Source organism: Eucyclogobius newberryi, unplaced genomic scaffold (genome assembly GCF_026437365.1).
Source record: "Eucyclogobius newberryi isolate DKJ021-1_F unplaced genomic scaffold, fEucNew1.0.hap1 SCAF_46, whole genome shotgun sequence".
Classification (NCBI taxonomy): Eukaryota; Metazoa; Chordata; class Actinopteri; order Gobiiformes; family Gobiidae; genus Eucyclogobius; species Eucyclogobius newberryi.
The window spans coordinates 242,140-266,221 of NW_027316123.1; the positions used below are offsets into that span (position 1 = coordinate 242,140).

The 24,082-nt window shown below is 43.1% G+C and overlaps 13 non-coding genes across 13 annotated transcripts; 2 read left to right on the forward strand and 11 right to left on the reverse strand.

Moving 5' to 3' along the window:
* The first annotated feature begins 90 nt into the window (after positions 1–90).
* trnaq-cug (transfer RNA glutamine (anticodon CUG)) lies at positions 91–162 on the forward strand. The gene has a single exon. It is a non-coding gene; the product is annotated as a tRNA-Gln (tRNA).
* A 2,075-nt stretch (positions 163–2,237) lies between these two features.
* On the forward strand, positions 2,238–2,309 carry trnaq-cug (transfer RNA glutamine (anticodon CUG)). The gene has a single exon. It is a non-coding gene; the product is annotated as a tRNA-Gln (tRNA).
* Positions 2,310–8,962: 6,653 nt separating this feature from the next.
* trnae-cuc (transfer RNA glutamic acid (anticodon CUC)) lies at positions 8,963–9,034 on the reverse strand. Its single transcript has one exon. It is a non-coding gene; the product is annotated as a tRNA-Glu (tRNA).
* Positions 9,035–11,726: 2,692 nt separating this feature from the next.
* Positions 11,727–11,808, reverse strand: trnas-uga (transfer RNA serine (anticodon UGA)). Its single transcript has one exon. It is a non-coding gene; the product is annotated as a tRNA-Ser (tRNA).
* Positions 11,809–12,789: 981 nt separating this feature from the next.
* On the reverse strand, positions 12,790–12,861 carry trnaa-agc (transfer RNA alanine (anticodon AGC)). Its single transcript has one exon. It is a non-coding gene; the product is annotated as a tRNA-Ala (tRNA).
* A 747-nt stretch (positions 12,862–13,608) lies between these two features.
* Positions 13,609–13,680, reverse strand: trnae-cuc (transfer RNA glutamic acid (anticodon CUC)). The gene has a single exon. It is a non-coding gene; the product is annotated as a tRNA-Glu (tRNA).
* A 2,730-nt stretch (positions 13,681–16,410) lies between these two features.
* On the reverse strand, positions 16,411–16,492 carry trnas-uga (transfer RNA serine (anticodon UGA)). Its single transcript has one exon. It is a non-coding gene; the product is annotated as a tRNA-Ser (tRNA).
* Positions 16,493–17,473: 981 nt separating this feature from the next.
* trnaa-agc (transfer RNA alanine (anticodon AGC)) lies at positions 17,474–17,545 on the reverse strand. The gene has a single exon. It is a non-coding gene; the product is annotated as a tRNA-Ala (tRNA).
* A 747-nt stretch (positions 17,546–18,292) lies between these two features.
* trnae-cuc (transfer RNA glutamic acid (anticodon CUC)) lies at positions 18,293–18,364 on the reverse strand. Its single transcript has one exon. It is a non-coding gene; the product is annotated as a tRNA-Glu (tRNA).
* A 2,273-nt stretch (positions 18,365–20,637) lies between these two features.
* On the reverse strand, positions 20,638–20,709 carry trnam-cau (transfer RNA methionine (anticodon CAU)). The gene has a single exon. It is a non-coding gene; the product is annotated as a tRNA-Met (tRNA).
* Positions 20,710–21,106: 397 nt separating this feature from the next.
* trnas-uga (transfer RNA serine (anticodon UGA)) lies at positions 21,107–21,188 on the reverse strand. Its single transcript has one exon. It is a non-coding gene; the product is annotated as a tRNA-Ser (tRNA).
* Positions 21,189–22,671: 1,483 nt separating this feature from the next.
* trnaa-agc (transfer RNA alanine (anticodon AGC)) lies at positions 22,672–22,743 on the reverse strand. Its single transcript has one exon. It is a non-coding gene; the product is annotated as a tRNA-Ala (tRNA).
* Positions 22,744–23,485: 742 nt separating this feature from the next.
* On the reverse strand, positions 23,486–23,557 carry trnae-cuc (transfer RNA glutamic acid (anticodon CUC)). The gene has a single exon. It is a non-coding gene; the product is annotated as a tRNA-Glu (tRNA).
* Between the last annotated feature and the right edge of the window lie 525 nt (positions 23,558–24,082).

The window sequence follows — 24,082 nt, forward strand, 5'->3', positions numbered from 1 at the left end:
ACATCAAGATTATTTGCACTGTTTGCACTCCTTGTTTCTCATTTTTTTGGCAAGGGATGATTGATGTAAAGACTCAAAGGAAAAGTCTGCGGTTCCATGGTGTAATGGTTAGCACTCTGGACTCTGAATCCAGCGATCCGAGTTTAAATCCCGGTGGAACCTTGAGTGCCCCGAGAGCAGCGCTACTCTTTTGAAAAAGTGCAGAAACAAGAAGAATCTTTGGGTAAAATCTGTGCTTACCCCCTGAAAGGAGCCAACCAAAGCATACAAACTAAACAAAGCTGTTAAAATCTGGAGCTGGTTTTCTCATGACCAAGCTTATGATTCAACGCCTGGATTACAAAAGGCGTAAACGTTTCACCGCATTGCAAAAGAAAATCAAATGAAAAGCATTGATGTGTTGAAGGAATCCTTTGACTTGGAGAGATAGGACATTTATAGGACTTATTATAAGCAAGAAATGAAACAAAGAAATGACCACTATAATCCTCTGACAGTAATCTTTGTTGAAACCAATCAATCAGAACTTGCGAGGGGAATCATTTCTAAATGATCTCAATGCATTGGTAATCTGGACAAAGTTGTGCTAAGTATATTCTAAACCAATGGGAACGAGAAGTGAACCTGGTTTTGTCTGACCAAGAGTGTGGAAATGTAGGAACAGCCCTGAGGAAGACCACAAAATCACATGCCTGAAGGGGAAAAATATGTTTTTTTCACCACACCATGTCAAAGTGCCCATTATTCACAAGGAAATGCTAACTGCTGGAGAACCCAGCAGGCAAACCACTATCAGGTGTTTTGGGGCTGTGCTGTTGCTCAAAAATAATGGACTGAAATTCACAGGGCACTGCAGACTGTTTTTGACTTTTCCATCCCACTCAAATTTAAAACTATGTACTTGGGCCTCAACACTCCTGCCATGGACACAATAAATGGATACCCTTGGAACATACTTTTGGCTGTAGAGAAAAAGGCCATCACAAAGAAATGCTCGACACCAACCACGCCAACGATCAAAGACTTGACTGACATAGTAACAGACATTAGACATTGGATGAATGGAAAACAGTGATATTCAGGCTTAACTTGGATAAGCACTAATTTGATTGACTTGGACCAAGTAGGACCCTTATTTTCATTTAAATGTGATTTTGTTTTTATTTTATTTTATGTTATGTTTTATGTAACTATTAAGTTCTTTTAATTACGATTTTTGCTCCCTGGTCGTGTCCTGTATTGTTTTATGTTTAATCAAAAGAAAAGAAAAAAGGACACACAGAACTAGTTCATTTTCTCGCTACGTTATTCCTGGTTCAATTCCGGGTTTCGGCATGTGTACCTGAATGTTAGTCTTTGCTCAAAAATACAATGAATAGGAATGCTGGGTCTATTGGATATTTTGCGAGATCAGGACATAAATGGCCTGGAAAGGATCTATAAAACATAAACAGCAAGCTTTCGTTGGAACATTGTTAGCATGAACATGTTTGGTAACATGTTTGGTTTCGCTGAATGTTGTACCCAAGACCTTCTGCGTGTAGGGCAGATGTGATGACCACCACACAATGAAACCATGAAGCAGAAGTTTGCCTACTTCAATGCTGCTCTCTTTGATATAGCCCAATGATCAAATGTCATACTTATTTTCAAAACAGGACATCCTGTAGAAAGGTGTGGTTCAACGGTATAGCCGTTAGCGCTCTGAATCCAGAGTTTTTCTTCATTTCTTATTGCAATTAGAGGCACAAGTCTTTTATGGATATGCCTAGATTCTCGTCTCTGTGGCGCAATCGGCTAGCGCGTTCGGCTGTTAACCGAAAGGTTGGTGGTTAGAGCCCACCCAGGGACGACTGCTCACCTTGCCAGAGCAAGCAAGAAATACAATCCCAGAAGTAACCACTGTATGTAATTATGTAAGGAAACCAGGAAATCGTTATGGCGCTGGGGCTTCCTTGGTCAAAGGGCCTGTTTAGTAAACAGGAAATGCCTACTCTTTTGTCTATGAAAAATATTTACAAGGACAGAAAAGCCCACAAGAAGAGCCCTCAAACCCATACCTTTCTCCCTCAAGTTTACTGCTGCTACACTTTGCATTAAGAGAGGGAAAAGTATTGCTGCACATCAAGATTATTTGCACTGTTTGCACTCCTTGTTTCTCATTTTTTTGGCAAGGGATGATTGATGTAAAGACTTGTAGCTTTGGATGACCGTTATCCTTCCAATGACCAGTCTGCGGTTCCATGGTGTAATGGTTAGCACTCTGGACTCTGAATTCAGCGATCCGAGTTCAAATCTCGGTGGAACCTTGAGTGCCCCGACAGCAGCGTTACTCTTTTGAAAAAGTGCAGAAACAAGAAGAATCTTTGGGTAAAATCTGTGCTTACCCCCTGAAAGGAGCCAACCAAAGCATACAAACTAAACAAAGCTGTTAAAATCTGGAGCTGGTTTTCTTATGACCAAGCTTATGATTCAACGACTGGATTACAAAAGGCGTAAACGTTTCACCGCATTGCAAAAGAAACTCAAATGAAAAGCATTGATGTGTTGAAGGAATCCTTTGACTTGGAGAGACAGGACTTTTATAGGACTTATTATAAGCAAGAAATGAAACAAAGAAATGACCACTATAATCCTCTGACAGTAATCTTTGTTGAAACCAATCAATCAGAACTTGCGAGGGGAATCATTTCTAAATGATCTCAATGCATTGGTAATCTGGACAACGTTCTGCTAAGTATATTCTAAACCAATGGGAACGAGAAGTTAACCTGGTTTTGTCTGACCAAGAGTGTGGATATGTAGGAACAGCCCTAAGGAAGACCACAAAATCACATGCCTGAAGGGGAAAAATATGTTTTTTTCACCACACCATGTCAAAGTGCCCATTATTCACAAGGAAATGCTAACTGCTGGAGAACCCAGCAGGCAAACCACTATCAGGTGTTTTGGGGCTGTGCTGTTGCTCAAAAATAATGGACTGAAATTCACAGGGCACTGCAGACTGTTTTTGACTTTGTGTCAAGAAATGAGACATACACCCGATGCTATTCCTTAACACATAGAGAACACAATTCAACTTAGAATATGAAACGACACAGAAAGATCAGACATTTGTATGGCATGCATGGGAGAAAACGCGGGGACTGATCACGCAAGCTGTTGTAAGCAGCTTACGTGATCCTCCTGCGTCTCACCCCCGCGTCTCACCCTGTTATTTCCCATGCTGGTTGGTTTTATTAGATATTCTGGAATAGGCGGGTCACATTTCTCATTGGTCAGCCTCACATCAAGGCACTTGGTATTTTTCCGTAGAGATCAAGCCTTGGGTAAACATTACCCAGACTCCTCTGGGTTATCACCCCCCCTCTGGTAAACATCCTTTGGCCATCTTTACGACCCCTTCACAAATCCAGTTTGTCACACACCCGTTCTTCTCTTAGACTAATGATGCAGATAATATATCACTATTATGCAGATAAAATACATCACAGAAATATAATCATATATTCACATTTTATCACATTTCCCTCCTGTTTATCAAAGCATTAGTCTACTGTCTCATATGCCAAACACATTACTCTTTTCAGTTTTCAACATGTCTTTCATATAGGTGTTAAAATGACACTTTTACACTCAAAAAGTCTATGCACATTTCTCAACATTGAACACACTTCTTTTCTCTCGGCCCACAACATTTCTACAGCATTACTGTCCTAAATTTTGAGTCAGATTGGTCAATCTCTGTAATTTGACAAACAGACAATTTATCTTGTCTATATTTTGTGCGGTGTGATGGGAAATATAGAAGTACAAGCGGAAAGCCCTTAAACCCGCTGCTCTCTGGTCAGTCACTTTGACTCGTCAGGGACCTCTCTGGACACCCCAATAGAATCAAATACGTAGTATCAGGTGCTACTGGGACCAGATTGTCCACTAACCTCTCGCCCTTGACCCTGCGGTATGGTTCTGGGTGATGCTGATCACAAAAGCGATACATAGGCACAACGTCCCACAAGTGTCCCCACATCACCATACGTCCTTGCTTGGTTTCTTAAGAGACCTCCTCCCGCTGCTCGCTTCGGTCACACCTATGACACATATGAACTGGTACATTTCCCATCTCAATTCATAATCTCATTAACATTACATGTAGTTATGTTGTAGCAGATAAAAAATACACTCTGTTCGTGCAAACAACAGTGGCTGTATAATATGCCATTGTGTTTCTTCAGCCTCTGTCATGTCAATTATACATTGTACATTATTACACATCATGCATTTCATAACCTTTCAAGTTGATCACTTATTTGCTTCCCTCTATTCCAGGTCTGTGTATGTTTCATTTCCCGGTATACACAGTTGTGTATGTTGATCGATTGTCCCGATTGTCCCGATTGTCCGGTGCATAATACAGGTGTTCAGCACCCATATTACCGTCATCACTTGATGATGATAACTCGTTGATTCTTTTTCACAGAGTATGGTACTCTGCGCACCGTAGCCTCTGGCTCTCGTTCATCGTAGCAGAGTATAGTACTTTGCCTACACGAATCTGTCTGTCGTCTCTGCATACAGAAACGAAGAATACAAACAAAGTCCTGCGTCTGCGATGTTAAGGATCTGCCGCTGTGTTGTCCAGACATTTCTCTCACTTTCCCATGAGAGCACCCATGTTCTCGTCCCTCCAATGGTCGGTGTGAGGACGACACGATGTGGCTCCGTCCACCTTGCTCGTCCACTTGGCTCGTTTCTGTAAACACCACATCTCCAACACGTTCTCTGCGGTGATAAAGTCTTTTCGACAATTCAGTGTATTTCAGTTTTCTTGTTTACAATTTTTTTTTTAGTAATTTTTGATTCGGAATATTTGTTTACACGTACAATAGCCCTCCTTTTTGAGATATGGCTTTGCCCATTTCTCAAACTTCTACATTTAACCAAAATTCAATAATCCAGATAGTTTACAACGTTCACTAATCCAGGATGTAATCAAGGAAGAGATGGAATTGCGTCTGTCACTCCACTCCGCAATGTCACCTCTTGACTTTTCACAGTTCAGTGGTCACATCCCTGGCTGAGCCCCCCTTCCACGGCGCTGGGCCCCCACCCTGTGTGTCTGTAATCCGACACTGCCTCTGCGATCTGTAACTTGTAAATCTGTTTTACCACCATTTGTTTCAAACTCTAAAAGTTTCAAACTCTAAATGTTTGGTTGTCCACGTGTGCGCGCGTATGTATGTATGTGTGTGTGTATGTGCAATACAACTACAAATACATCAAACAATAATAATTATCTCAATAATTCCCCCGTTGAGCTGGCCATAAGGGTCAGTTCACAACTTAGAATTCTTCACATAATTAATAATTTCACATCTCCTCTGTTTGTGTGGCCTGCATAAAGTCACACATCTAATGTAATATGTGCTAATCTTTTATATGTGCTTCAGGTGAGATTCAAACTCAATCTCTCACACCTGCTCATGTGGTGCTTTACAAACATTGTGTATTAGTTTGTTCTAGCAAGTCTATATGTGTATTAACAATCAAAATGATTCTAAACCTTCCCCTTATCCATAAGGCACGTCATTTTATCAGTCTAACCATCTCTTGCCTCCGTCCTGAGTCCTATAATGTTTAAGTCCTATTATCACTGGTTTTCATAACTTCTATAGCGTCTAAATTTAGATGATATTGTCTTATTTAAATCTATTCAATTCTTGATTGAATCTCAACAATCCTTCAGGTATTTACTTTAGAATGTCAAATTCTTTCCCTGTTAATTTTAACTTTTCCTATTACCCATCACGTCAACCCCCCCTGAGGTGGAGTTGCTGTTAATTGTCACTGTGATACGTAAAGATAACGACATCTGCTCCATCCTGAGTCCTCTCCAGATTCTTTGCCAGTCAATAGCCCCTTATCTCTGACTATCTTTATGACTTGGTGTCCTGTTGTCTTTAGTTAATGACCCATTCATGTCTTTCCAAGGAGGACATTGGCACGTCACTATTTAACTTATTCCCTCACTTACGTCTACATCGCAATACGAGGTTTCCTCATGATAATACAAATAAATAAGTTACTGATATAACTTTTCACTTTACTTACTGCCCATTCTACTGTCCAAAAACATCAGTAGTCATTAATTTACCCACATTATCACACCAGGCCTGTGCCTGCATTTGATTCTAAATTTAAAAACACTTCTGTCTTTTCGTCCTGTACTTTGATCTAGTCATGCATTAAGTCCAAAAAATATTTTTTGTCAAATCCAAAAATAAAACAAAACAAAACGTAGGTTTGTTCTGTGCACTCAAAAAAACACGATACCGTAAAAACACAACTTTTGTCATCTATGTCGGGGACAGGAAGTGTCCTGTCTGTGATCACATTCCCCAAAATATTGGCCATCTATAAAAATCTGAATTCATCTTCATCTCTTATCAAGTTTAATGAAATCTTTATAATTGATTGTTGTCAATCAAACAAAACCCTTAAATTTGTTCTACAGACTAAAATTTAAAACAGCTGAGTTTAGTTCCTAATTCATTCATTCAGAGCGTCCTCTGAGTGCTTTCTCCCCATTCTCCTGTCTTGTTGACCCCCCTTATCTCCCCCTCTCTGCCACGTCATCTGAGCACGCTGGAAGTCTCCCTCCAAAATCCTCTATAACTTTTCCTTTGTCTTTTTACAGTTTGGGGTGATAATTCTGGCATTATGTGGTCTCGGTCGTCTGAGAGAAATGCTACTTGCTTTACAGTCACGGTTAATGTCAAGCTTCTAGAGAAAATTCCTTATTAGATTCCTCCGGACATAAACGTGGTGTTTAAGATTCACCCGTGACTGCAAATTTTAGATCTCTCAGAATAACGCCTTGTGACCCTTGATTAATTGTGATTCTCACACTCGTTAGTTAATCACTTATTAATCCTCATTCACACATTCACACTTCTCTCTTACTTACTTCGCTCGTGCACAGCGCTTACATTCACACATATTTCCTCAGTAATATTAAACTGGGTATTTCCTCAGTAATACCTAAACTGCGTATTTCCTCAGTAATTTGAAACTGCCTTGCTTTATGTGAGAAACTTATCTCGTCCATAAGCCTACAATATTTTTCCAGTAAATATCAAACTAATGCATAAAAACGTTTTATGGCTAACTCTTTTTCACACACAAAATTTTGTCTGACCTTCTTTGTCGCCTGTGTTCTCCTGCTGCTTCGAAACGACGCGCTCTCCTGGCGGAGAATGAGGTGCGATGGGCGGCCACGGGAAAAGTGGACTTCTTTCAGCTGTGCACAGACTTCACCGATTCACCCGTCAATCTCCGCGAAGGGGCTGCTTGTCATCCGGCTCGATAGGACCAGAAATGTCAAGAAATGAGACATACACCCGATGCTATTCCTTAACACATAGAGAACACAATTCAACTTAGAATATGAAACGACACAGAAAGATCAGACATTTGTATGGCATGCATGGGAGAAAACGCGGGGACTGATCACGCAAGCTGTTGTAAGCAGCTTACGTGATCCTCCTGTGTCTCACCCCCGCGTCTCACCCTGTTATTTCCCATGCTGGTTGGTTTTATTAGATATTCTGGAATAGGCGGGTCACATTTCTCATTGGTCAGCCTCACATCAAGGCACTTGGTATTTTTCCGTAGAGATCAAGCCTTGGGTAAACATTACCCAGACTCCTCTGGGTTATCACCCCCCCTCGGGTAAACATCCTTTGGCCATCTTTACGACCCCTTCACAAATCCAGTTTGTCACACACCCGTTCTTCTCTTAGACTAATGATGCAGATAATATATCACTATTATGCAGATAAAATACATCACAGAAATATAATCATATATTCACATTTTATCACACTTTGCCATCCCACTCAAATTTAAAACTATGTACTTGGGCCTCAACACTCCTGCCATGGACACAATAAATGGATACCCTTGGAACATACTTTTGGCTGTAGAGAAAAAGGCCATCACAAAGAAATGCTCGACACCAACCACGCCAACGATCAAAGACTTGACTGACATAGTAACAGACATTAGACATTGGATGAATGGAAAACAGTGACATTCAGGCTTAACTTGGATAAGCACTAATTTGATTGACTTGGACCAAGTAGGCCCCCTATTTTCATTTAAATGTGATTTTGTTTTTATTTTATGTTATGTTATGTTATGTTTTATGTAACTATTAAGTTCTTTTAATTACGATTTTTGCTCCCTCGTCGTGTCCTGTATTGTTTTATGTTTAATCAAAAGAAAAGAAAAAAGGACACACAGAACTAGTTCATTTTCTCGCTACGTTATTCCTGGTTCAATCCCGGGTTTCGGCATGTGTACCTGAATGTTAGTCTTTGCTCAAAAATACAATGAATAGGAATGCTGGGTCTATTGGATATTTTGCGAGATCAGGACATAAATGGCCTGGAAAGGATCTATAAAACATAAACAGCATGCTTTCGTTGGAACATTGTTAGCATGAACATGTTTGGTAACATGTTTGGTTTCGCTGAATGTTGTACCCAAGACCTTCTGCGTGTAGGGCAGATGTGATGACCACCACACAATGAAACCATGAAGCAGAAGTTTGCCTACTTCAATGCTGCTCTCTTTGATATAGCCCAATGATAAAATGTCATACTTATTTTCAAAACAGGAAATCCTGTAGAAAGGTGTGGTTCAACGGTATAGCGGTTAGCGCTCTGAATCCAGAGTTTTTCTTCATTTCTTATTGCAATTAGAGGGACACCAACCAACCTGCTAGTCTATAGATGCATAGAAAAGCTGAAGGTTGATTACAAACTTCCGCATGCTGCGCCCAAATTGATGCCAAGTTTCTATGCCTCTCTTCACCTCCGTCCAGCTTGAATGTACTCGTAACCACGGTGAGTCTTGTACATAATGTGGCTACAAGTATTCCAGAAGGACAGACCAGATATTCCCATACCTGGAGTTGAACCCGGGCCACCTGAATGAGAGCCAGGAATCCTAACCGCTAGACCATATGGGAAGGATTTGAGAAGGTAAGAGCTAATTTAATGGTAAAAAAGATAAGATAAGATGAGATGAGATAAGATAATAAGATAAATACATAAATACCATTGCATGTGATCACAACAGTAATTGCACATGAATATGTGTCATGAAGGCACATAGATTGCACATGAATTTCACAGTAATTGCACATGAATTGCACATGGATTCCAACAGCAATTGCACATATGACGGAATTGCACATCAGTATTAGGTTAGGTCAGTATTGCGAGTGTTCAGGACTAACAGTGTTTGTTATAAAGTCTGACAGCAGCAGGAAGGAAAGACCTACGAAACCTTTCCCTCACACAGCGAGGGTGGATTAGTCTCTCACTGAAGCTGCTCTCCAGAGCGGACATAGTGTCCTGCAGGGGATGACACTCATGGTCCAGCATAGATGTGAATCTAGCCAGGACCCTCATGTCCCCCACCTCCTGCACCGAGTCCAGAGCACAGCCCAGGACGGAGCTGGACTTCTCGATGACTTTGTCCAGCCTTTTCCTCTCCCTCTCTGTGATGCTGCTGCTCCAGCAGGCCACACCGTACAGGAGGGCTGATGCCACCACAGAGTCGTAGAAGGTCTTCAGGAGTGGCCCTGTCACTCCAAAAGACCTGAGTCTCCTCAGGAGGTAGAGCCGACTCTGTCTCTTCCTGTACAGTGCGTCTGTGTTATGAGTCCAGTCCAGTTTGTGGTTCAGATCAACACCCAGGTACTTGTATGAGTCCATTCTCTCAATGTCCCGTCCCTGGATGTTCACTGGTAAGGGGGCAGTGGGGTGGCGTCTGCGGAAATCCACCACCATTTCCTTGGTCTTCCCCGCTTTGATGAGGTGGTTCCGCTGACACCAGTCCACAAAGTCCTGCGCCAGTCCTCTGTACTCTGCGTCATCTTCGTCCGTGATGAGTCCGATGATGGCAGAGTCATCAGAGAACTTCTGCAGGACACAGCTGTCCGTGTCATGTCTGAAGTCTGCAGTGTAAAGGGTGAAGAGAAAGGGCGCGAGGACAGTGCCCTGGGGCGCCCCCACACTGCAGGTCCGAGTGTCAGACACACAATCCCGTGCTCTCACAAACTGTAAATCCTCTGGGACCGCATGAGGCTCGCTATTTCCGTCATTTTATTTTGAAGGGACCTCACGTTACCCATGACTACGGCGGGAACCGACTTCCTGTTTGTCCCTCTCTTCTCTCTGAGTTTACGTCCAGCCTGTCTGCTTCGTTGCGTTTTCCTTAGGATGTCCGCCGGGATAACGTGACGATCTCCGGGTAAGACGACTGTTCTCCGCAGTTTCATTAGTTCCTCCTTTGTGTAAACGCAGTACGGCGCCGGCCGGGGGGCGGGGCCGGAGCCGGGGGACTCAGAGCCAAGACACGACGAAAACACTCAATCCAGCCGAATAAAGTCAAAACAAGTTATTTTAAAGCGATTCCAGTGCGTGTCCCGATCGTTCATGAAGTTCCTCTTTCATATAAACGTGTATATAAGCGTGTACCGACAACACGCCGTACTTTGGCGGCGGCCGGAGGGCGCGGGGGGGCTAGCTCGGATGAAAAACGCTCAAATCCAGCCGAAAAAAGTCAAAAACAGTTGAATTAAAAACGATTCCAGCGCGTGTCCCTATCGTACAGTAAAATAGAAAAAATGTACTAACTATATTTACAAAATATAGGAGATGAAGCACAATAAGTGTGAGAAAAAAGAGAGAGCGTTTACACCGGGCTGCTAGCTGCACCAGCGCCTTATGACGTATAAAGAAGGCCTCATTGATGCTTGAGAGTTAAGGAACAGTTCTGTATGTAATAGATATAAGCCCATTCCACGTGCAACAAGTCTAGTGATTAGTATTTTCCTTGTGGCTCAGCCTATTAGACCATGGACCTGAAATCCACAATCCCGGATTTTGGAGGCTAGTATCCTGTGCATATTGCTTATGGGGTTATGTACCCATAATAGACTCAAATTGCTTCAAAATGTCTAATCATGGGTCTTTTTTGACCTACATCTTCTTTCACTACTCAGCTATCCTTTTCCCCAAAAAAGAAATAACAATGTAGGATGGATAAAAGAAATGTGCTGCTAGATTCAAAGCAAATGTGGAACTGGGAGCTTGCGCTGAAGATCGGCTTCCATCATCCAACACATTACTGACTAGCTTGGTTAATTTGGATTGACAATGGCAATAATGCAAGTAAAAACATTCTAGCAGAGGATGGTATCGATCCATCGACCTCTGGGTTATGGGCCCAGCACGCTTCCGCTGCGCCACTCTGCTGAATGGTTATGATCATGGGACTCAAACCCACAGTCCCTGGTTCAAGAGGCCAGTGCGTAATGCCCATGTGGCTGTATACGTCTAATAGACTCAAATTGCTTCAAAATATGAAATCTAATTTTAAAGGAATGTGGAACTGGGATCTTGCTACGAAAGACTGTGCTCTAACACTGAGCTACATAACCATCTCTTGTCTGTCATGATTATTGTCCAAGCGAGACCTGGAGTCAACACTTTTCACTTTGTGCCATCAACATATTGAATGGAGATGCAGGGGATTGAAACAAGGATTTCATACATGCCCTCGTTCTGAAGTGAGGCTCCGAAATTAAACATCAGCAAACATGCTGGTTTATAGAATAGAACGAAACCTCAAAATCTGTGCTGCTAAACACACGTTGCTGACAGGACTCGAACCTGCGCGGGGAAACCCCAATGGATTTCAAGTCCATCGCCTTAACCTCTCGGCCACAACAACAATACACATTTGAACTGTGTTTAAGAAAGCGGAAATTATCCACATTATTTTCTGAAACTAGCGCAATTACATTACCAGATTTAACTCTCCATGAATTCATGGAGACAGCATGTTTTACTAAACATTCTAAGCTCAGGTTTGGCGAGACATACCCATACTGGAAGTTGGGAATGTCGCCCAGGCTGCCTCGGCGAGAACTAGAAATTCTAATCCCTAGACCATATGAGAAATATAAAGATCAAGTGTAACAGATTGAATTGTAACATAAGCCTCATTGATGTTTGAGAGGTTAAAGAACAGTGCATAGTTGGGTCACCAGCTTTTAAGCAAGCATTTTTAATATCTAAATGTGCTTGGTTCTGCATGTCATGGAGAGAAGCACATAGCTCGGGATTTGTATCTTTCTTTTGGTTCAGCCAAATAGAGCCAGGTCTTGGTTTTTAATACAGTTTTTTTTAATGGGGTAGGAAGCACTATCAAGCAGCTCTGAGTTTGTGTTGTCCCGCTCCAGAAAATCTGGCTGAGTGCTCTAAGGAGCTAGATTTAAGTTCCAGTCCCTGTGAAGGGATGCTTTCAAGTACAACCGCTGCTACGTTGCATGGAACAGCTAAAGGTTGATTACTGCATATTGCACGCTGCATCCTAAATGGATGGGATTTTTCAATGTCTCTCTTAACAACCCACAGCGTGTCTTATTCATACTGTGGATTCAAGTCTTCCAAAAGGCTGACCACAATGTTCCCATGCCAGGAGTTGAACCCAGGCCACCTGAATGGGCCACTTTGTCTCACCTTCCTGCAGGTAGTGTGGATGGATGAAATAATATTGTTTGAATTTTATAAGTGCTACAAGGTTCAAAGGTAATGCGGGACTGGGAGCTTGCACTGAATCACCACATGTGCTGATTTGAAATATTTCAGTGAAGGTCTCTAAAATTCACTGCAGTGTAATCTGGCCATTAGCAAAGACTACAGTGTCACCTGGAGATGCTGGGGATTGAACCCAAGACCTCATACATGCTAAGCATGCGCTCTACCACTGAGCTACATCCCCTTCCTTATCAATGCCTTAAAATGATAGACGGATAGATGGACAAAAACAGAACAGAGAATAGAATCAACAGAAACAGTGACCAGATAGGCAATTCAATTCTTCATTTTTTTTTGTTTATTCCAATTTGACTGGTTGTGACACAAAGGTTTGTCCCATTGTTACTTTACTTACATGTGCGTCACTTTTTGTGTGTTACAGTAACTTTTTTGGCCTGATCACCCAGTCCACAAGTGTTCCTGTACCTATATATTTACAAATCAAGCACTGTTAAGCAGGTGGCATCCTTTGCTGGTCAGGGGGAAGAGAAAGGTATGTTTCCAGCAGGGTTCTAAGAAATATGAAGCAATGCCAATGGATTTTTTGCCCATCAGCTTGACCACCTGGCCACCACAATACTGCATCTTTGGAAAATTACGGTGAAAGCTTGAGACCAATAAAAAAATCAAGATATGCTTGTCCAGTCAAAAATTGCTGGAAAACATGACTGATCCCAAATGAAGCAAAGTATGCGCTCTACCGCTGACCCACTTTGTCTAGAAATGCTCCAAAAAGAAACACCAACCAACCTGCTAGTCTATAGATGCATAGAAAAGCTGAAGGTTGATTACAAACTTCCGCATGCTGCGCCCAAATTGATGCCAAGTTTCTATGCCTCTCTTCACCTCCGTCCAGCTTGAAAGTACTCGTAACCACGGTGAGTCTTGTACATAATGTGGCTACAAGTATTCCAGAAGGACAGACCAGATATTCCCATACCGGGAGTTGAACCCGGGCCACCTGAATGAGAGCCAGGAATCCTAACCGCTAGACCATATGGGAAGGATTTGAGAAGGTAAGAGCTAATTTAATGGTAAAAAAGATAAGATAAGATAAGATAAGATGAGATGAGATGAGATGAGATGAGATAAGATAATAAGATAAATACATAAATACCATTGCATGTGATCACAACAGTAATTGCACATGAATATGTGTCATGACGGCACATAGATTGCACATGAATTTCACAGTAATTGCACATGAATTGCACATGGATTCCAACAGCAATTGCACATATGACGGAATTGCACATCAGTATTAGGTTAGGTCAGTATTGCGAGTGTTCAGGACTAACAGTGTTTGTTATAAAGTCTGACAGCAGCAGTAAGGAAAGACCTACGAAACCTTTCCCTCACACAGCAAGGGTGGATTAGTCTCTCACTGAAGCTGCTCTCCAGAGCGGACATAGTGTCCTGCAGGGGATGACACTCATGGTCCAGCATAGATGTGAATCTAGCCAGGACCCTCATGTCCCCCACCTCCTGCACCGAGTCCAGAGCACAGCCCAGGACGGAGCTGGACTTCTCGATGACTTTGTCCAGCCTCTTCCTCTCCCTCTCTGTGATGCTGCTGCTCCAGCAGGCCACACCGTACAGGAGGGCTGATGCCACCACAGAGTCGTAGAAGGTCTTCAGGAGTGGCCCTGTCACTCCAAAAGACCTGAGTCTCCTCAGGAGGTAGAGCCGACTCTGTCTCTTCCTGTACAGTGCGTCTGTGTTATGAGTCCAGTCCAGTTTGTGGTTCAGATCAACACCCAGGTACTTGTATGAGTCCATTCTCTCAATGTCCCGTCCCTGGATGTTCACTGGTAAGGGGGCAGTGGGGTGGCGTCTGCGGAAATCCACCACCATTTCCTTGGTCTTCCCCGCGTTGATGAGGTGGTTCCGCTGACACCAGTCCACAAAGTCCTGCGCCAGTCCTCTGTACTCCGCGTCATCTTCGTCCGTGATGAGTCCGATGATGGCAGAGTCATCAGAGAACTTCTGCAGGACACAGCTGTCCGTGTCATGTCTGAAGTCTGCAGTGTAAAGGGTGAAGAGAAAGGGCGCGAGGACAGTGCCCTGGGGCGCCCCCACACTGCAGGTCCGAGTGTCAGACACACAATCCCGTGCTCTCACAAACTGTAAATCCTCTGGGACCGCATGAGGCTCGCTATTTCCGTCATTTTATTTTGAAGGGACCTCACGTTACCCATGACTACGGCGGGAACCGACTTCCTGTTTGTCCCTCTCTTCTCTCTGAGTTTACGTCCAGCCTGTCTGCTTCGTTGCGTTTTCCTTAGGATGTCCGCCGGGATAACGTGACGATCTCCGGGTAAGACGACTGTTCTCCGCAGTTTCATTAGTTCCTCCTTTGTGTAAACGCGGTACGGCGCCGGCCGGGGGGCGGGGCCGGAGCCGGGGGACTCAGAGCCAAGACACATCGCCACGACACGACGAAAACACTCAATCCAGCCGAATAAAGTCAAAACAAGTTATTTTAAAGCGATTCCAGTGCGTGTCCCGATCGTTCATGAAGTTCCTCTTTCATATAAACGTGTATATAAGCGTGTACCGACAACACGCCGTACTTTGGCGGCGGCCGGAGGGCGCGGGGGGGCTAGCTCGGATGAAAAACGCTCAAATCCAGCCGAAAAAAGTCAAAAACAGTTGAATTAAAAACGATTCCAGCGCGTGTCCCTATCGTACAGTAAAATAGAAAAAATGTACTAACTATATTTACAAAATATAGGAGATGAAGCACAATAAGTGTGAGAAAAAAGAGAGAGCGTTTACACCGGGCTGCTAGCTGCACCAGCGCCTTATGACGTATAAAGAAGGCCTCATTGATGCTTGAGAGTTAAGGAACAGTTCTGTATGTAATAGATATAAGCCCATTCCACGTGCAACAAGTCTAGTGATTAGTATTTTCCTTGTGGCTCAGCCTATTAGACCATGGACCTGAAATCCACAATCCCGGATTTTGGAGGCTAGTATCCTGTGCATATTGCTTATGGGGTTATGTACCCATAATAGACTCAAATTGCTTCAAAATGTCTAATCATGGGTCTTTTTTGACCTACATCTTCTTTCACTACTCAGCTATCCTTTTCCCCAAAAAAGAAATAACAATGTAGGATGGATAAAAGAAATGTGCTGCTAGATTCAAAGCAAATGTGGAACTGGGAGCTTGCGCTGAAGATCGGCTTCCATCATCCAACACATTACTGACTAGCTTGGTTAATTTGGATTGACAATGGCAATAATGCAAGTAAAAACATTCTAGCAGAGGATGGTATCGATCCATCGACCTCTGGGTTATGGGCCCAGCACGCTTCCGCTGCGCCACTCTGCTGAATGGTTATGATCATGGGACTCAAACCCACAGTCCCTGGTTCAAGAGGCCAGTGCGTAATGCCCATGTGGCTGTATACGTCTAATAGACTCAAATTGCTTCAAAATATGAAATCTAATTTTAAAGGAATGTGGAACTGGGATCTTGCTACGAAAGACTGTGCTCTAACACTGAGCTACATAACCATCTCTTGTCTGTCATGATTATTGTCCAAGCGAGACCTGGAGTCAACACTTTTCACTTTGTGCCATCAACATATTGAATGGAGATGCAGGGGATTGAAACAAGGATTTCATACATGCCCTCGTTCTGAAGTGAGGCTCCGAAATTAAACATCAGCAAACATGCTGGTTTATAGAATAGAACGAAACCTCAAAATCTGTGCTGCTAAACACACGTTGCTGATAGGACTCGAACCTGCGCGGGGAAACCCCAATGGATTTCAAGTCCATCGCCTTAACCTCTCGGCCACAACAACAATACACATTTGAACTGTGTTTAAGAAAGCGGAAATTATCCACATTATTTTCTGAAACTAGCGCAATTACATTACCAGATTTAACTCTCCATGAATTCATGGAGACAGCATGTTTTACTAAACATTCTAAGCTCAGGTTTGGCGAGACATACCCATACTGGAAGTTGGGAATGTCGCCCAGGCTGCCTCGGCGAGAACTAGAAATTCTAATCCCTAGACCATATGAGAAATATAAAGATCAAGTGTAACAGATTGAATTGTAACATAAGCCTCATTGATGTTTGAGAGGTTAAAGAACAGTGCATAGTTGGGTCACCAGCTTTTAAGCAAGCATTTTTAATATCTAAATGTGCTTGGTTCTGCATGTCATGGAGAGAAGCACATAGCTCGGGATTTGTATCTTTCTTTTGGTTCAGCCAAATAGAGCCAGGTCTTGGTTTTTAATACAGTTTTTTTTAATGGGGTAGGAAGCACTATCAAGCAGCTCTGAGTTTGTGTTGTCCCGCTCCAGAAAATCTGGCTGAGTGCTCTAAGGAGCTAGATTTAAGTTCCAGTCCCTGTGAAGGGATGCTTTCAAGTACAACCGCTGCTACGTTGCATGGAACAGCTAAAGGTTGATTACTGCATATTGCACGCTGCATCCTAAATGGATGGGATTTTTCAATGTCTCTCTTAACAACCCACAGCGTGTCTTATTCATACTGTGGATTCAAGTCTTCCAAAAGGCTGACCACGATGTTCCCATGCCAGGAGTTGAACCCAGGCCACCTGAATGGGCCACTTTGTCTCACCTTCCTGCAGGTAGTGTGGATGGATGAAATAATATTGTTTGAATTTTATAAGTGCTACAAGGTTCAAAGGTAATGCGGGACTGGGAGCTTGCACTGAATCACCACATGTGCTGATTTGAAATATTTCAGTGAAGGTCTCTAAAATTCACTGCAGTGTAATCTGGCCATTAGCAAAGACTACAGTGTCACCTGGAGATGCTGGGGATTGAACCCAAGACCTCATACATGCTAAGCATGCGCTCTACCACTGAGCTACATCCCCTTCCTTATCAATGCCTTAAAATGATAGACGGATAGATGGACAAAAACAGAACAGAGAATAGAATCAACAGAAACAGTGACCAGATAGGCAATTCAATTCTTCATTTTTTTTTGTTTATTCCAATTTGACTGGTTGTGACACAAAGGTTTGTCCCATTGTTACTTTACTTACATGTGCGTCACTTTTTGTGTGTTACAGTAACTTTTTTGGCCTGATCACCCAGTCCACAAGTGTTCCTGTACCTATATATTTACAAATCAAGCACTGTTAAGCAGGTGGCATCCTTTGCTGGTCAGGGGGAAGAGAAAGGTATGTTTCCAGCAGGGTTCTAAGAAATATGAAGCAATGCCAATGGATTTTTTGCCCATCAGCTTGACCACCTGGCCACCACAATACTGCATCTTTGGAAAATTACAGTGAAAGCTTGAGACCAATAAAAAAATCAAGATATGCTTGTCCAGTCAAGAATTGCTGGAAAACATGACTGATCCCAAATGAAGCAAAGTATGCGCTCTACCGCTGACCCACTTTGTCTAGAAATGCTCCAAAAAGAAACACCAACCAACCTGCTAGTCTATAGATGCATAGAAAAGCTAAAGGTTGATTACAAACTTCCGCATGCTGCACCCTAATTGATGCCATGTTTCTATGCCTCTCTTCACCTCCGTCCAGCTTGAATGTAATTGTAACCACAGTGAGTCTTGTACATAATGTGGCTACAAGTATTCCAGAAGGACAGACCAGATATTCCCATACCGGGAGTTGAACCCGGGCCACCTGGATGAGAGCCAGGAATCCTAACCGCTAGACCATATGGGAAGGATTTGAGAAGGTAAGAGCTAATTTAATGGTAAAGAAGATAAGATAAGATAAGATAAGATAAGATAAGATAATAAGATAAATACATAAATACCATTGCATGTGATCACAACAGTAATTGCACATGAATATGTGTCATGACGGCACATAGATTGCACATGAATTTCACAGTAATTGCACATGAATTGCACATGGATTCCAACAGCAATTGCACATATGACGGAATTGCACATCAGTATTAGGTTAGGTCAGTATTGCGAGTGTTCAGGACTAACAGTGTTTGTTATAAAGTCTGAGAGCAGCAGGAAGGAAAGACCTACGAAACCTTTCCCTCACACAGCGAGGGTGGATTAGTCTCTCACTGAAGCTGCTCTCCAGAGTGGACATAGTGTCCTGCAGGGGATGACACTCATGGTCCAGCATAGATGTGAATCTAGCCAGGACCCTCATGTCCCCCACCTCCTGCACCGAGTCCAGAGCACAGCCCAGGACGGAGCTGGACTTCTTGATGACTTTGTCCAGCCTTTTTCTCTCCCTCTCTGTGATGCTGCTGCTCCAGCAGGCCACACCGTACAGGAGGGCTGATGCCACCACAGAGTCGTAGAAGGTCTTCAGGAGTGGCCCTGTCACTCCAAAAGACCTGAGTCTCCTCAGGAGGTAGAGCCGACTCTGTCTCTTCCTGTACAGTGCGTCTGTGTTATGAGTCCAGTCCAGTTTGTGGTTCAGATCAACACCCAGGTACATGTATGAGTCCATTCTCTCAATGTCCCGTCCCTGGATGTTCACTGGTAAGGGGGCAGTGGGGTGGCGTCTGCGGAAATCCACCACCATCTCCTTGGTCTTCCCCGCGTTGATGAGGTGGTTCCGCTGACACCAGTCCACAAAGTCCTGCGCCAGTCCTCTGTACTCCGCGTCATCTTCGTCCGTGATGAGTCCGATGATGGCAGAGTCATCAGAGAACTTCTGCAGGACACAGCTGTCCGTGTCATGTCTGAAGTCTGCAGTGTAAAGGGTGAAGAGAAAGGGCGCGAGGACAGTGCCCTGGGGCGCCCCCACACTGCAGGTCCGAGTGTCAGACACACAATCCCGTGCTCTCACAAACTGTAAATCCTCTGGGACCGCATGAGGCTCGCTATTTCCGTCATTTTATTTTGAAGGGACCTCACGTTACCCATGACTACGGCGGGAACCGACTTCCTGTTTGTCCCTCTCTTCTCTCTGAGTTTACGTCCAGCCTGTCTGCTTCGTTGCGTTTTCCTTAGGATGTCCGCCGGGATAGCGTGACGATCTCCGGGTAAGACGACTGTTCTCCGCAGTTTCATTAGTTCCTCCTTTGTGTAAACGCGGTACGGCGCCGGCCGGGGGGCGGGGCCGGAGCCGGGGGACTCAGAGCCAAGACTCATCGCCACGACACGACGAAAACACTCAATCCAGCCGAATAAAGTCAAAACAAGTTATTTTAAAGCAATTCCAGTGTGTGTCCCGATCGTTCATGAAGTTCCTCTTTCATATAAACGTGTATATAAACGTGTACCGACAACACGCCGTACTTTGGCGGCGGCCGGAGGGCGCGGGGGGGCTGGTGGGCTAGCTCGGAGCTAGCTCACATCACAACAACACGACGAAAAACGCTCAAATCCAGCCGAAAAAAGTCAAAAACAGTTGAATTAAAAACGATTCCAGCGCGTGTCCCTATCGTACAGTAAAATAGAAAAAATGTACTAACTATATTTACAAAATATAGGAGATGAAGCACAATAAGTGTGAGAAAAAAGAGAGCGTTTACACCGGGCTGCTAGCTGTACCAGCGCCTTATGACGTATAAAGAAGGCCTCATTGATGCTTGAGAGTTAAGGAACAGTTCTGTATGTAATAGATATAAGCCCATTCCACGTGCACCAAGTCTAGTGATTAGTATTTTCCTTGTGGCTCAGCCTATTAGACCATGGACCTGAAATCCACAATCCCGGATTTTGGAGGCTAGTATCCTGTGCATATTGCTTATGGGGTTATGTACCCATAATAGACTCAAATTGCTTCAAAATGTCTAATCATGGGTCTTTTTTGACCTACATCTTCTTTCACTACCCAGCTATCCTTTTCCCCAAAAAAGAAATAACAATATAGGATGGATAAAAGAAATGTGCTGCTGGATTCAAAGCAAATGTGGAACTGGGAGCTTGCGCTGAAGATTGGCTTCCATCATCCAACACATTACTGACTAGCTTGGTTCATTTGGATTGACAATCGCAATAATGCAAGTAAAAAAAATCTAGCAGAGGATGGTTTCGATCCATCAACCTCTGGGTTATGAGCCCAGCACGCTTCCGCTGCGCCACTCTGCTGAATGGCTATGCTCATTGGACTCAAACCCACAATCCCTGGTTCAAGAGGCCAGTGCGTAATGCCCATGGGGCTGTATACGTCTAATAGACTCAAATTGCTTCAAAATATGAAATCTAATTTTAAAGGAATGTGGAACTGGGATCTTGCTACGAAAGACTGTGCTCTAACACTGAGCTACATAACCATCTCTTGTCTGTCATGATGATTGTCCAAGCGAGACCTGGAGTCAACACTTTTCACTTTGTGCCATCAACATATTGAATGGAGATGCAGGGGATTGAAACAAGGATTTCATACATGCCCTCGATCTGAAAGAAAGGCTCCGAAATTAAACATCAGCAAACATGCTGGTTTATAGAATAGAACGAAACCTCAAAATCTGAGCTGCTAAACACACGTTGCTGACAGGACACGAACCTGCGCGGGGAAACCCCAATGGATTTCAAGTCCATTGGCTTAACCTCTCGGCCACAACAACAATACACATTTAAACTGTGTTTAAGAAAGCGGAAATTATCCACATTATTTTCTGAAACTAGCGCAATTACATTACCAGATTTAACTCTCCATGAATTCATGGAGACAGCATGTTTTACTAAACATTCTAAGCTCAGGTTTGGCGAGACATACCCATACTGGAAGTTGGGAATGTCGCCCAGGCTGCCTCGGCGAGAACTAGAAATTTTAATCCCTAGACCATATGAGAAATATAAAGATCAAGTGTAACAGATTGAATTGTAACACAAGCCTCATTGATGTTTAAGATAAGATAAGATAAGATAAGATATTCCTTTATTGTCCCACATGGGGAAATTTCATTGGTGCAACGCAGGTAGATACAGAGGTAGATACAGAAGAACAGATCACTTATAGGAAGTCTGAAAAACACTTTCAGTAGAAGATCTCCTATAAATAAATAAAAACTCCCATAAATAAATAAATACATAAATACCATTGCATGTGATCACGACAGTAATTGCACATGAATATGTGTCACGACAGCACATGAATTGCACATGAATTCCAACAGCAATTGCACATATGACAGAATTGCACATCAGTATTAGGTTAGGTTAGTATTGCGAGTGTTCAGTACTAACAGTTTTTGTTATAAAGTCTGACAGCAGCAGGAAGGAAACTATTCCAGCGCGTGTCCCTATCGTACAGTAAAATAGAAAAAATATACTAATTATATTTACAAAATATAGGAGATAAAGCACAATAAGTGTGAAAAAGAAGAGAGCGTTTACACCGGGCTGCCAGCTGTACCAGCGCCTTATGACGCAATGGGTCATCAGCTTTTAAGCAAGCATTTTTAATATCTAAATGTGCTTGGTTCTGCATGTCATGGAGAGAAGCACATAGCTCGGGATTTGTATCTTTCTTTTGGTTCAGCCAAATAGAGCCAGGTCTTGATTTTTAATACAGGTTTTTTTTAATGGGGTAGGAAGCACTATCAAGCAGCTCTGAGTTTGTGTTGTCCCGCTCCAGAAAATCTGGCTGAGTGCTCTAAGGAGCTAGATTTAAGTTCCAGTCCCTGTGAAGGGATGCTTTCAAGTACAACCGCTGCTACGTTGCATGGAACAGCTAAAGGTTGATTACTGCATATTGCACGCTGCATCCTAAATGGATGGGATTTTTCAATGTCTCTCTTAACAACCCACAGCGTGTCTTATTCATACTGTGGATTCAAGTCTTCCAAAAGGCTGACCACGATGTTCCCATGCCAGGAGTTGAACCCAGGCCACCTGAATGGGCCACTTTGTCTCACCTTCCTGCAGGTAGTGTGGATGGATGAAATAATATTGTTTGAATTTTATAAGTGCTACAAGGTTCAAAGGTAATGCGGGACTGGGAGCTTGCACTGAATCACCACATGTGCTGATTTGAAATATTTAAGTGAAGGTCTCTAAAATTCACTGCAGTGTAATCTGGCCATTAGCAAAGACTACAGTGTCACCTGGAGATGCTGGGGATTGAACCCAAGACCTCATACATGCTAAGCATGCGCTCTACCACTGAGCTACATCCCCTTCCTTATCAATGCCTTAAAATGATAGAATGGACAAAAACAGAACAGATAGAATAGAATCAACAGAAACAGTGACCAGATAGGCAATTCAATTCTTCATTTTTTTTTGTTTATTCCAATTTAACTGGTTGTGACACAAAGGTTTGTCCCATTGTTACTTTACTTACATGTGCGTCACTTTTTGTGTGTTACAGTAACTTTTTTGGCCTGATCACCCAGTCCACAAGTGTTCCTGTACCTATATATTTACAAATCAAGCACTGTTAAGCAGGTGGCATCCTTTGCTGGTCAGGGGGAAGAGAAAGGTATGTTTCCAGCAGGGTTCTAAGAAATATGAAGCAATGCCAATGGATTTTTTGCCCATCAGCTTGACCACCTGGCCACCACAATACTGCATCTTTGGAAAATTACAGTGAAAGCTTTAGACCAATAAAAAAATCAAGATATGCTTGTCCAGTCAAGAATTGCTGGAAAACATGACTGATCCCAAATGAAGTAAAGTATGCGCTCTACCGCTGACCCACTTTGTCTAGAAATGCTCCAAAAAGAAACACCAACCAACCTGCTAGTCTATAGATGCATAGAAAAGCTAAAGGTTGATTACAAACTTCCGCATGCTGCGCCCAAATTGATGCCATGTTTCTATGCCTCTCTTCACCTCCTTCCAGCTTGAATGTACTCGTAACCACAGTGAGTCTTGTACATAATGTGGCTACAAGTATTCCAGAAGGACAGAGCAGATATTCCCATACCGGGAGTTGAACCCGGGCCACCTGAATGAGAGCCAGGAATCCTAACCGCTAGACCATATGGGAAGGATTTGAGAAGGTAAGAGCTAATTTAATGGTAAAGAAGATAAGATAAGATAAGATAAGATAAGATAAGATAAGATAAGATAATAAGATAAATACATAAATACCATTGCATGTGATCACAACAGTAATTGCACATGAATATGTGTCATGACGGCACATAGATTGCACATGAATTTCACAGTAATTGCACATGAATTGCACATGGATTCCAACAGCAATTGCACATATGACGGAATTGCACATCAGTATTAGGTTAGGTCAGTATTGCGAGTGTTCAGGACTAACAGTGTTTGTTATAAAGTCTGACAGAAGCAGGAAGGAAAGACCTACGAAACCTTTCCCTCACACAGCGAGGGTGGATTAGTCTCTCACTGAAGCTGCTCTCCAGAGCGGACATAGTGTCCTGCAGGGGATGACACTCATGGTCCAGCATAGATGTGAATCTAGCCAGGACCCTCATGTCCCCCACCTCCTGCACCGAGTCCAGAGCACAGCCCAGGACGGAGCTGGACTTCTTGATGACTT